Raw genomic sequence first — 13,988 nt, 5'->3', positions numbered from 1 at the left:
CTTCTAAAGCGCTTTCTGTCGCCCTACGGGCATCCTGGCGCTAAGAGACTATAGAAGAAAACCTGAGACAGTAGGAACGTTTGCCGTTGTGCCAAGAATGTTACACTCTAATCTCTGCCAAAGAGCCATGTTTTAAGATTCTTCCTAAAGCTCAGCAATGATGTAGCTTGGCGTAGATCTTGGGGGATTTGATTCCAGAGGCGGGCTGCCGCCGTACCGAAGGCCCTGCCTCCCGTCTTAGTGCGTTTAACTCTGGTAACCACTGCCAGACTTTGGCTGGTGGACCGAAGTATAGTATACTTAGAGTATAGTAAAGTATAGTGGCTTAGAGTAGAGTGGTGTATAATGAGTTGAACAGAGGGGAGTGTACTACACTGGAGTGATGTAGAGTGTTGTGCCAAGAATGGAGTGATGCAAAGTAGAGTAGAGTGTGGTAGAGTGCATTGGCATAGAATACAATGATGTAGAGTAGAGAGGTGTAGAGTAGAGAGGTGTAGAGTGAAGTGGTGCAGAGTAAAGTTCAGTGAGGCAGTGTGGAGTGGCACAGAGTGGAGTGGCATAGTGTGGAGTGGTGGGTTAATGAACTGCTATTACAGACAACACATCTTCAATTGAAATGACCATTACATTTGCACAGAGATACAGTTTTACTGATAAAAGTATACAGCACACAAAGAATAATTGGAAATGGCATCACCTAGTGTATTGATTTTTTAATCATATTAAAATAATGATTTTTACAGTTAATATCCAAAAAATGTGCTTCATTTGTACTACCCTAATTCTAATATATTCTGAAACATCTCCACAGTTCTTCACAGACATTTAAATTTTGTTGTGTACTATGAAAAAAACTCAGTTTTCTGTCCGGCACACCCCCAGTAGTCAGCAGGATTGTCACTGAAATCCTCTCACTTTGAAGTAAGAGAAAGAAAAGAAAACACCAAGCTCCCTCTGAAGACAGAGCCTGACATTTGACCTCTGTGTTTGAATGCATAGCAAATTTAACAAGATAAGAACATGGTTTAAAGGCCTGTTCACAGAAATCGATCACTGGTAGAAGGATAACATAAACAGGGTGTGGGCCACAGAAGGGTGTGGGCCACAGAAGGCATGGGCTCAAGCTGGACAGCTTAAAACAAATAAAGCCATCAACTAGAAAACAAGCAAATGTGAGATATAAAAGACAAAGCCAACGGTAAGCGATCGGTGGAATTCATTCCCAATGAAGCTTAACGAACGTCCCCATATTTGTTTTATTCATATTAACCACTAGTTTATTCCGTGTTAAATGCTTCCAATCATAGATCTCTGCAAACCAATATTCAGTGCTTAATTTCAGACAGTGGTTGCATGCGAGTCCCACATCACTCATTTTTGGGGACCTGCACTTATTTTAATCCATCAGGCATTGATCCTAAAGTGTAAAAGAGAGAAAAACACAAAAGGCTGAACGAAGAAAGAAGAATAAAAACAGTGACAACGGAAGAAAGAAGGAATGAAAAGGAACCTGCAAGAGTGACATAAAGAAGCGCAGGGTGTCTGGTGGTGAATTAATGAGATGGACTCAAGACTATGCAGCCAACTATGCACACCAACTTTGATAGCGCTGGCCGGGACTTGTGACGAAGATTTTCAGCCCTGACATTTATTATGTTACAAATTAAGTACTTCAAATATCTGAGGTGTTCACATGAAATGTATTATCCATGTACTGCAAAAATGTCAAGTGGTGGACCCTAAGTTTTGAGTGAAAAGATCTAAGGCCCGATGTACTAACTTTTTTTATGGTTTCAAACATGCCCATTTGGAGTTTGTGATCATATAAATGCATTTTAAATGTATTAAACTCATTTTCAGTACCAGTAAATTTTTGCCAATTCCTAAAATGGGATTGCAACACTGTACCAATTTAGTATTTAGAAGGTATGTGTTGCAGACACACCTTCCAAATATGATATTGGAATGCAATGTCAATTTCAATGGTTTGCATTCAAAATCTTATCAGAAAACACTGAATAATTAACCAGTATCTGAGATAGGGTGGTAATGCACTGGTGTTAGAAATGGGGTTACTGGTTGGCTGAGGTATGAGCCCTGGTCAAGCAGCAACCATATCCCTAGTCAGGATAAAATGAAGGCAAACTCTAAATTGACCTGTGCTCACCCTCTGGTAGCTTGGCATAGACCAGTCAGACTTAACTTTAGAGGCTGTGTGCAAAGTATTTGTGCAACACTTCCAACAATAAAACAATGAAACACAAAACGATTCCAGACCACGTTAGAATCATAACTCTCTTTATTTTAAAAAAAACGACTAAAATACAATTAGTAGAACGAGAGATATTTAAAGTTTATAGTGGAAAATAGCACCAAAAAGCACAGAGCGTTATTAAGGATATCTGGTAGCACCGGACTGGACCGAAATAAAGCCACTAGTTTAGGCCGACCACAATGGAGTGTAGGCCAGCTACAGGGACCCAGTAAGGCTGGCTGAAAAAGTACCTTAAATCCTGGTTGTAGAGCATTGCGAGGATTGGCGCAACAAATGTAGAAGTTTGGCATCATCGTCAAGGCTGCCATCATTGAGGGATGCAAGAAGCTTGCACCGAGAAACCATATTGCAATGGTAGTCCCGAAAATGATGCATCGATCCCAAGATGTGGGCTGCAGCGGTGATGCAAGTGTTTTGCAACTGGTCAAATCGACGCAAAAGTGGCAATGCAGTGGTTCAGCTTGCAGATGCGCTGCTCAGCTGAGCAGAAACGTTGGTTCTGCTTAGGGTAGCATCTTTCAGCAGATGATGTGTGAGTTTCATTGCAAGAGCACCGTAGGCCCTCTTCCAAGGGTCCAGGACTGGGGTGGCATTGATGGAGCAGGGTTTTTACTTTAAACCGAATACCTGTTTCATTTTCGCATGTTATAACTAAAAGTACTACTGATTAATTATTAATTATTGTCGAATGTTGTCTAACCAACCTTATTAACAAAAGAATTACACGTGGGAATGCTATTGCATGGCTAAAATAATAAGTGAACTAAGTTGGTGAGCAAACTGACAGAAACCGATGTTGCTTATGTGAAGTTATTGTGTTTGCGCTTATAATTAATATGCATTAATGGCTTCTGATGTCGCAAATGGCTAGATAAATACACACACATAAGGGTATTAGCAGGGGAATAACACTGTATAATCATTTCCGTGCAGTAATTCTGTTTATGTTTATTTTCACTTAAGTTGTCCAATGTGGCCTACCACAAGATGGCTACCACCCGCAGCCTGCATTCGAGTAGATGGAAATTTTACAAAAAGGCTTCGCTCTGCCTGTGACCTTGCACCTCCGATGAACTGAAAAGCCATGAGCATGATGACAAGTCCAGGAAATCTGCCAAGTGCCCCTGGAAGATGGAGATGTTCCAATTTTGAAATTTTGACTTCATGAACTTATAATGATCCCACCATTTGATACAAATTTACCAAGTAGAGACATCCGTAGATGTATCGAATTAGTCATGGACATTCAATTTTGCTATTCATTATTTGGGACAATCTATGTGTGAGAAAATCTCGCACAATATCGAAAATGTACCAAGATGACATTATTTCCGCCATTCATCCGTTCTGAACAAAGAAATGTAACTTTATAGAATGTAAATTTTAGTATAAATAATAGTAGGCTAGAGAGGTCTAGTGCCACTTCTTCCCGAGCTCATGATCCGAGGTCCCTATGCTGACGGAGAGGACGATGACTCTACATGACGGCAGGAAACTCTAATTCTTCTACAGAGGACCGGTTCTGACTTAGGATCTGACATTTAGACAGAATAGGTAAATATGAGAGAAATGAATTTGCATTTAATTGGCTTTTCTTACAATTTTAGATAAACAAACATTTCTGTTTGAATTTCTGTGTCGGGTGATTATTTCTGGTCATGTTTATTGAATTTGTGTATTCTTTGAAATGTATTTCGCTAGATTCATAAGCAACTAAGCAGATGCCATTGACCTCAAAGTACAGGCAGATTGGATAGATTTTGTGAAAGTGTTTCTCCTTTACAGGGCACGGATAGAGTGGTTAGGATGAATGTTGGTGTAATGGGCCCCACCAGCGTGTGATGTGTGTGTGCGTGTGTGACTGTGTGATCACTCCGTCCGTGGAAGTAGAGGGGATTTGGAAGCTTCGATCTGCACCAGCACCACTTGGCAGGGTAGACTCACAATAGCAAAGACCATGTGCAGAAACAGGTTGGTTGGAAGTCTATTATGTCCATGAGATTTCAGAGCAGGAGGCCAGCCAGCTATACCTTGGAGTCACTCTGTGTTCAAGTGATGCAGGTCTATTCCTCCTCACTCAAGCAAGATGGCAGCAGGGCAGCAGAGCAAGGCATGAGTTCAGCAAAACAACAGTCCAGCAGAGTACCAGTCCTTTCAGAAGCACAGTAGTCCTTGTTCTTGGAAGCATCTTCACAGGTCCAGAGGTATAGTGAAGTGGTGGTGTCTGAGGTTCAGTGCTTATAACTAGTGGCGCCTTTGAACTGAGGAAGCCTTCAAAGACATGCCACTGAATTGCACAGAAGTCCTCCCTTCCTGGCCTGGCCTTTGAATCACTACAGGGGGTTATGTAGCCCGTTGTGTGTGGGCAGGACCCAACCTATTCAGGTGTAAGTGAGGCTGGGTAAAGCTCCTTTCTCCCATCCTGTCAGGGTGGCCTTTCAAGTCAAACCTAAGCTCCCATTGGGTGTGGCTGTCTAGGGAGAATACACAAAGACCAGCTGTCACCCACCCTAAACAAGTGATCAGAGCTAGGCAGCAGGCACCAAATTGCTAAAGTAAGAAAATGCAAACTTCCTAAGTTTGAACTAATAAGCACACATGGTTAAATAAGGGAGGGCTGCTGCTCTAACAATCAGCTTGGAACAGAGAGGATACTGGAAGTTTTTTTTTTTAAATGTTCACGGCAGGTATGGAAGGTGGAGGGTTGTGTATTACAACTGAGGGATGAATGATTGAGTTATGATAGGAAGACTGGTTAGTATGAGAGTATTAGCATAGTACTGACAAGAAGAAAAGTTGGGGTAATCCTGAAAGAGATCGTGTCAAGGACAATAGTGTTCAAACGCAGGAAACTTATTTAAAAACAAGAGAAAAGTGTTGTGGTCGAACTAAAAAAAAGGGGGAGGGAACGTGGTCCTGGATATGCAAGGAGGGATTAGGAGTAGGACGAAAGTTAAAGAGGGGGGGGAGTGTTGAGGATGGTATTAGAAAGGATATTGGGGTAAGCATGGGAAAGAAGATTGTTGTGCAGGTTCAGAGCCACCACGGAGTTAACAGTGGGGAACATATCAGTCAAGAAAGACACTGTTTAAGGTGAATCTGGGTGCTTATTAGTACTGTGGGAGGGAGGTAGAGCGAGCTTACAACAGAGGGTTGTTAGGTAATATGGCATTTTGAAAATGTACAAGTGAATGTCAGTTTAGAGCATGATTTACCTGCGTGTTTTTATATATATGGTAATGGTTATTTTTGTTTCTATCGTTATTTACAGTGACCCCTGAAAAAGGGCACTAGATTGCCCGAAATGCATTGGGTTTTATTCAGTAAAACACTGCCTTGGATGAATATTTTGCATTGGTCATGTTCTTGCAAGAGGTCCGGATAGACACAGTTGGAACACAAGAAGCTTAGGAAATTGGCATATTATTTCGCGTGTGGCCGCATAAAGAATTATTAATTTGAAAAGTTGTCAAGAATGTTGATTTACAATGAATATAGCGATTATAATTGATTAAAATGGATTATATTACGTAAACGCCCTGATGGCGCACTTAGCTGTGCAACTGGCAGGGGCGAAGGGGTCGCCCCCACTTTCAATGTTGATACTAATAGGTGCCGTTTGGGCAAGGCATCTTTTACCAGTTTGCACGCATCCTTTGAATAACGGATTAAATTTTGATAAGCGTGGAACAGCAGAGTGCATCCCACCCCCACTATTTCTCACAACTTCCTAAAAGTGGCATTTTCAGAATTTCAATTTAAAATCCGACTTCACCATAAGTTTAGATTTTAAATTGTGATTCCTGAGACACCAGACTTCAAGGTTTAATCTCTTCCGAATTGGGAATTATACTTATAAACTGTAATAAGGTAATCACAAAGTTTATCCAATTGGATTGATAGTCCTTGCAGTAGCGAAAAACGACTTTGACAGTTTTTCACTACCAGCAAATGTAAAACCTAACAGCACATGTCCTGCCTTTTAAAGGCATTGCACCCTGCTCTCTGGGTTTTTCCAAGGCCTATCTTAGGGGTGACTTTTATGTATAAAAAAGGAAGGTTTGGGCCTGGGAAAAGGTTTACTTTGTCAGGTCTACATAGCAGTGTAAACTTCACAAACAGACTCTACAATGGCAAGCCTGAGACATGGTTAAAGGGCTACTTAAGTGGGTAGCACAATCAGTAGTACACACCCCCATAATAGTATTTGATTTACATGTCCTTGGTACAAGGAGTACCACTTTACTGGAGACCTAAAAGTAAATGTGATATGCTAATTGGAGATGAACCAATATTTCCTTTTTTAGTTGTGAGAGCACAGGCAATTTAGCACTGGTTAGCAATGGTAAAGTGTGCAGTCATAATACCAGTAAAAGTGTGGTCAGAAAAGTGGAGGAGGAAGGCAAAAAATTGCAAGGGAAGACCACCCTACACCTGTCAAGTCTAACAACTAGCGGGAAGGTCTCTCTTTGGACCTCATTCTAGCTTTCTGAATTTAAAAACAAGTTTGATGGGGACTGGGCAGTGCTCCAGGGAACCACAACCAACTGTCAAACCATCATTTCAAAACATTAGATACATTTAAAAAGAAGCTTATTGAACAGCAAACAGAGACATGTTGGTTTGCTGAGCCTAGCAGGCCACCATCTCTGTGATAGCCATCACCTGAAGTGAGTTGCAATCTGAAATCTACCTTTTTATTATTCATCAGTTAGGTTTCATTGAGACTCATGCTGAATAAAAATGTAGCAAAACGACCTACTATTACATTGGTCAATTTGTTAACTTCTTTTGTGGTTGCAAATTGAGACCAGATGTAATTAGTACATTAGCCCCTTAGTTTTCATCAAGGAATGAAGCAATTCAGATGTATGTAGGTTGCAAACAAACGGTGCAAAGACGCATCCATATTTTAGACCCATGCTGGTACTAATATTTATGAAAGATATTCTCAATCTACAGGTTTTATATGGACCCATGTGCCAGAATATTTAATATTGACAAATAGGAGTTTAAAGATGTTCTCCATGTTTTAACTTCTGCCTCAATAATCCTCTATTCACCCTTTCTGAAGTCATTTCACAGCTGGCTTTGAGCCGGCATCTCCTTACTGTCACTTGATCATGGTCTAGAGTGGCTAAGGACAATATATGGTCGGGGCAAAAATCTGTTTGATATTGTGGGATTACATTACCTTCCAATGAACAATCTTCCAATTGCTGTAGTAGCAGACCTACTTATCATTTAGCCTACGTCTCTGAAAGGGAAAAGAATCTGAAATTGCCCGGCCTTATAACAGTTTTTTTTTTGCAGCGACTATCTGGTACCCTAAATTTTAGGTTTGATATAATGAATAATTAGGAGCATTTTGTCCTCCAGATCTCCATGTCTTCCCTGCGAATACGTGCTGGGATGCCATTTTGGCCTGGGGTGGCATTCACTCTATATTTTATATTAGCATTTCATCTGCTGTAACACGTTATGCCTTAGTTGGCAGTTCTTTTATTTATTTTCCCTCAATATACCTTCCATTTTTGTGTTCTCTACACAATATATGAATGTGTTATGTGTTTTCAACTCCAGGGTGGGTATATTACTTTTAGTATTCTTTGGGGTAGAACCTTCTTGTGCCCTTTTTGTGTTTACATATATGATTAATTGCTACTCATTCCCTTTCTTTATATTTATCTTTTAGCAACCAAGCCCCCTTTGCATAATCCTTTGTATGATTTTCTAGCAGGTGCTTAATTGGCTACACCAGAAGTCACTTCACTAATTTTGAATGTTTTAGTTCAGGATTCGTTTCTTATCCCTGAGCTTATTGGTATATCATTTGGACTACCACAATTCTTTTTCTGTATGATTTCAAGGTAGATGGTCTCCTAGACTGTTGAATATTCTCAGCCACTTCCTCTGAACAGACCTGGGCAATGAGCTTTATCCTTCCCAGTGCCAGACCCCTCGATTGAGACACGTAATGGAAGCTTGGGAGAGTAAAGGAGAGGCAGTCTCAGAGGAAGATGGATCAGAAATGCCAGTGAGACACTGCTGACATTTGCAGCAGAATTTTGAACCACTGTCTCCTGGACAACTCTGGAACAGCCAAAAAAACTCTGCATGATCTTTGCAAATCTTCCTCACTCTTTTAGGAATTTGTTGGAGGGGGAGAAAACAGTATTGGAGTCCTGAATTCCAATCAATTGTTAGGACATCTATTGTTCAATCTTTCTGTGATGGTATAAGGCTGCAAACGTAGGGAAGAAGGACCTTCCATTGCAGAGAGATCCAGTCATGGGAGACCAAACATCTCTGTGATCTTAGAAAAAAAGAAGGAGCAGATGCATAGAGACACTGAAGATGAAAACTGGTAACTCGGGATGTCTGCAGGCCCATCCTGCTTCCCTGGAAGATAACCAGCACAGAGAGAGAGAGAGAGAGAGAGAGACAGCAGATTCTCCTCTACCCATAGGCAATCCTTTATGGAATGCAAAGCCAGCAGTAGTGCCTTCATGACCCCTTGGAAGCTGATATACGATCTGACCCTTGACTGTTGATTTGCATGCATACAGCCTGATGTTGAATCAGAGGCAAATCAATGAATGATTGGTGAGGAACACACTTGTTTACACCTTTGACGTCTAGGACTGGACAAATGCCCCTTGTTCTCAATGAGAAAGACAATTAAATAAAATCCCTGAAATTTCTCTACTTGAGGCACTGGAATCACTGCAGCTTTGTCTAACAATAGCTGAATTCGCATACATGACCATGATGTCAGATGGCACATCGGAGGAGAGGAGCCTGATGAAAATTATGAGGAAGATATCCTTTGAAAGAATCATTGGTATCCCATTCTTATAACTTCCAAGGCCCAGGCATCTGTTATAGAAGCCTGCCAGGTATCTTTGAACAGGAAAAGACATCTCATAATCGAAGCTGTTGTGGCATAGTCATGTCTTCGGGGTTGGAAGAGGGGCTGTGGAGAAAGATGTTAGATGGAACCAGGATTTGTCAACAAGATAGGCCAACGAGCCACAGCCATGCCAATAAAGGCTGATGATGTGCCCTTTGCTGTTCCAGGTCCAAAAGCTCTCTGCCTCCATAACCATGACCTCTGATAAAGGAGTGAAACTGACTTATCAGCTTCTTTTTCTGTACTGATTTTGTGTTACTAAAACCATGTGCTACTGGCTAAACTCTTTTGATCCTCCAAACAACGACTTCAGTAGAATGGCCTTATGAGACTTATCAGTTTTCCAAGAATTAATCCAAATGTGCCTGAGGGTTGCAATCAAATATACAAGGGTTGCAGCAGATGCACACAAAGTGTCAAAAGATATGTAGGACCAAAATAGGACCTGCTTTTCCATCATTGATAGTGTGTATAATAATCCACCCTTTCTTGCATCTGATATACCAGTATTTGAAATTTTCTTATGATTAATTTCACTGTGTAAGTTGCATAGCCATTAGCTTGGATGATAATGTTTACAGCATACCTATAAATCTTTTAACTACACACTCTGTCGTCTTATCTACCAGATCAGAGGGCAGCGCATCCTCAGTTGGTACTGTGCCTTGAGATGACAAGTCGTCCATTAGATTGTCACTTAAATGCTGCATAATCTTTGTCAGAATCTTGGGCAAGACAACTTCTGATATCCTCCTTCTCAAGATTCCTAGATTCTTCATTTGGGCCCACCCCAGGCACTTTTAGTGCAAAAAGTGCTTTTCTTGCCCTAAAGGCTTCTTCTACTGCAGCCTCAATTGTGTGCTGCACAGCATCCATAGAGGGTACAAGGAGTGATGGACCCGCACCCTCCTCAGGAAGGTTGTCATCTGCTCCGTGCTTTCTGGAATTGCATGCCTCCTCCAGTGCTGATAACAGCAACAAGGAGAACCTTCATGCTGGTAACTAAGGCAAGTAAATATTGCAGCTCGTGAGATGATTGCATGAGTCCGCCATGTTTGAGTCAGGCATGATGATGTGAAATAGAATGTGTTTTTTTTTATAAATATTTACTGGTAAGAAACACGGCAAGCATAGGAAACGTTAAATCCCCCATAAATGCATTAAGACCAACTTGAAAGTCATGAAAACAAGAGCTCCCTGTCCATCTGTCCAGCAAGACAGTATGGAGTGACACTTACAATAAACGAGGTTTGCTAGAGCTGAGCCCAGTAACCAGGAAAGGAAAAACATTAAATTATTATTGAAAAATAAATTTTCATTAACAAAGCTTTCTTACCTTGGGTTGAGAAAACTAGTAGTCCGTTTATGAAAAAAGAAAAAAAAACAGGAACAGGTCATGCATGGTAAGTTCCTTCTATCGGTACTTGTGTGCCATATTGGGAATATATTTAAGATTGGGCTTGGGAAACAATGTCTGTGAGGTTGGAAGGTAACACATGATGACGTAAGGAATGTATGAGAAAGAGGAAGAAAGGAGCAATTCAGTATGCAATATATTAACCTGGTCCTGGTCTGGTAGCAAAACAATTAGGCACGCGCAGTCACAAACGGTAAATGCCCTTTTGTGTAACTTTTTAAAGTTTTGCCTGCGTGTGTTCGTCTTCACCTACGCAGCATTGTTCCTTTTCTCGGGCCGAGGCAAGCCAGCAGGGGGGCGAGAAGCTCTTCAGTGTTTTAGTCTCGTCACATGAGAAAACATCGCTCGGTGTTTTAGTTGTTCGCAGAGTTCATGCAGGTGATGCAATCTTGCCACGCTCTTCCGCCGTACACGGGACTTGCTGTACAAGGCAAGTTTCTAAACATGAGGGCAGAAGGATACCAATGTGTGAACCTTATGTATCTCAGTCAGAACAATACTGTTTTGGCAAGGGAGTATATGAGCGCGTGGTTTAGGTGGCAGTCATGAAAGACCCAAACTGAGCCGGAAGCTTTTTGAGAGCACTGTTAAATATGTGCAGCACTGCTCGAGGAAAGTTTGTTTCTCTGCACCATGCATTATCCATAAAAGCCGTTTCTATTTGTATATAAACCTATGCACTGGTGCCTTAAGGAGTATAGGCTGCATGGTGGCACTGCTCCACTATTTACTGTTACCAAACATGAGGCTGAATGATGGTTGATACTATTCTATTCTTTTATTAGCGAGCAGTTTCAGTTCAAGGGTGCGATTCCCCTGACGTAGGACCATGTTCTTTTAAGTGACCTGCGCAGTGAGATTAATTCAATGTTTCATATGGAGGGGAGCAGAGCTTTAAGTGGGCAGGGTATCACTGGTGCCGAGTGTAGTATCCGGCTGGATACGTTCTAGTGTTTTGCCCTGCTGTATCACACACTAAACACCCACCCACCACAGGCGTCACCAGTCAGGTGACCCTGACAATAAAAGAGGCCGAGCGCACGTGCTCTGGGCCAGTTATCCACCCATACAATCCGTGTCTGTGTGATCCTTGTGCAAGCATGTAGGCCTAGTGCCCGCCAACTCCACACTGAGCACCGGCAGTTTTTTAGAGGGGACTCAAAACGGGGTCTTCATCAGGCTCTGTTTTGTGCCCTGGCACAGGCGGTCCGGTTTTTTTCCAGACTTCAGTGACAGCAGGCACATCGATGTGCGCGTGCTCACACTGCTCACTCATCACTAGTGGAGAAGGTACAGCATGACATCATGTCAGGTGAGCATTCTAGGGGAAGGGAAATCCTTTCAAATGAGTCATTTTCTCTCTGGATTCACCTTCTCTTTTTGAAACTCAGTAGCAGCAACATTGTCGTGGTGTCACCAGGGCTTTAAGTGGAAGTTTGTTCAATATTATGTACAAGCCATAGTTGCTGCTTATTTATCTAATGCAACTAACAACCGTTGACAAAGCCAATAGTCCTGACTTGTAGGTATGATGTTACTTATTGTATCATACATCTGGATGGTATGACAAACAGCAAAAATACAAGTTGGGCAGCACAATATGCTAAGCACAGATTTTTAGCTTAGGTGTTTATAAGCCACGCCCTTAATTACATTGACCACGCCCCTTTGGGAGACAACCCCCCCCCCCCCAGCTTTTTCAGCCCACTTAAAGCCCTGGAGGGGAGGATATGCTCAATATCTGAGATTCTTTATTGTCCTTTTGATGTTAAAATCGTAGAGTGAATGGTATCTGACAATACATCTAATTACCTTTTGGAGTTCGGTTTGTGGTCCCAATGTTGCCACTCAGCCTCTGGGCAAATGGCTGTTATAAATGTGTTATTGTGCTTTTTACACTTGCAGCCACTGACGGCCCGTGTTCTCAAATGGATCGCAGTATGACAGAATTTACGTGGTATTAAGTCCCGGTGGCATTATCACCAATAAGAGGATTATTTGGAGGGCCTTGACTTACTGGACGCGGAACACATTTTGCACATGCGAGTGGCCACATTTTTTTTTGGGAGGCTTTTTTCTTACTTAAAATTGAGGTGTGTGATAGGGCCACATGGCATATTTACAGTCTGGCCGGTTGTGCTCGGCAGCAAGAGCGGCCTTCTCTTTGGGCTGGGTAATAATATCACATCCGTTCACCAATGTAGCTTTGAAGGTACTTTTCCGTCTGACTCTTTTACCATGCCTCACTTTCTTGAAAGTATCTTTCCATTTACAGCGATCCTGTGTCTTTTACAGAGTTTCTTTAACTTATATTGCTTAACTGCTCAACAACCTAAAACTTAAGCAATATATATATATTCTCACTCAGGTAGGCAAAACTGATTGCATTTACCAATGCTTGTTTGAGATATATCGTCCACGCAGCTGCAAGGCTCCATGGTTCCCAAGAAGGACACACTTCATCAACGGAATAGCTTCTTGCCCCTTTGCTTTGTCACTCCCCAAGGGAGCTGCCAGGTCTGCTTCACTGTCGTTTCCTTCCTCACTACACGGCGAGTCAGACGGGGAACTCATTTCTTGCCTGGTGCGCTGCCTGGATGTAGTGCAGTATATCCCAGGATGTTTTGTAGGCCCAATTAGATGGAGCCATCCAAACCAGCCTTCCCCCTCTAAAGTACAATTGCCCTGCCTTTCATGTACACCTTCTGGTCTACCACCTGTCCGAACCCTCATACCACCAATAGATGTAAGGTAGATCTGTTTCCTAAAGGCACACTGGGTCTACTGGAAGGGTGTGTATGTCTGACAGGGGGCCCCTCTGGTAGGTTTTTCATCGCTCTTCTCCCATTTTGTGCATCTTTCAGCCTCGTGCACTCTCACCAAGCCAGCCCTGAAGCACTCTACTTGACCATCCACCCTGTCCACCACATAACTGAACCATATGATACTCCAGCCTAGGATACATTTCCTACCAGAGTCGGACTGGGGCACAAAATAGGCCGGGCACTAAAATCAAAGTGGCCTCGTAAACGAACCATGTAGCTAAAAAAAAAGGGGCCCACATTTGCAAAGTTGGCCAGTTATGAATTTATAAAGATGTATCAGTATTTTGCTAGGTATGGGAAACTGCATGCATTTGTGTTTGCTGCAGGCAGTTTGTGGTAATATCAGTTAAAGTCAATGATAAAATGGGTTAAGCAGACCATAAAACATGTCAGCAGGCTGGTAAAAAACAACCTAAACACTGATCTGCCCATTGGGCACTGACTGGTTGCCCTATAGACCAGTCAAACCAAGGCACAAGTCCATAAATAGAATTGGGGGCAGTGACGTCACTAGGGGGGTTTGGGGGGTGCGGACCACACCGGGTGCCGCCATACCAT

At 42.2% G+C, this 13,988-nt stretch overlaps 1 protein-coding gene across 1 annotated transcript in view; it reads right to left on the bottom strand.

Moving 5' to 3' along the window:
• The window catches only part of LOC146861795 (uncharacterized), a 1,106,394-nt gene that overhangs the window by 383,928 nt on the left and 708,478 nt on the right, over positions 1-13,988 (bottom strand). The gene's annotated exons all lie outside the window — the stretch shown is intronic.

This window comes from Triturus cristatus, chromosome 2_2, assembly GCF_964204655.1.
Source record: "Triturus cristatus chromosome 2_2, aTriCri1.1, whole genome shotgun sequence".
Classification (NCBI taxonomy): Eukaryota; Metazoa; Chordata; class Amphibia; order Caudata; family Salamandridae; genus Triturus; species Triturus cristatus.
The sequence above is the reverse complement of the archived record's forward strand: the minus strand, read 5'-3'. Positions and strand labels throughout refer to the sequence as shown.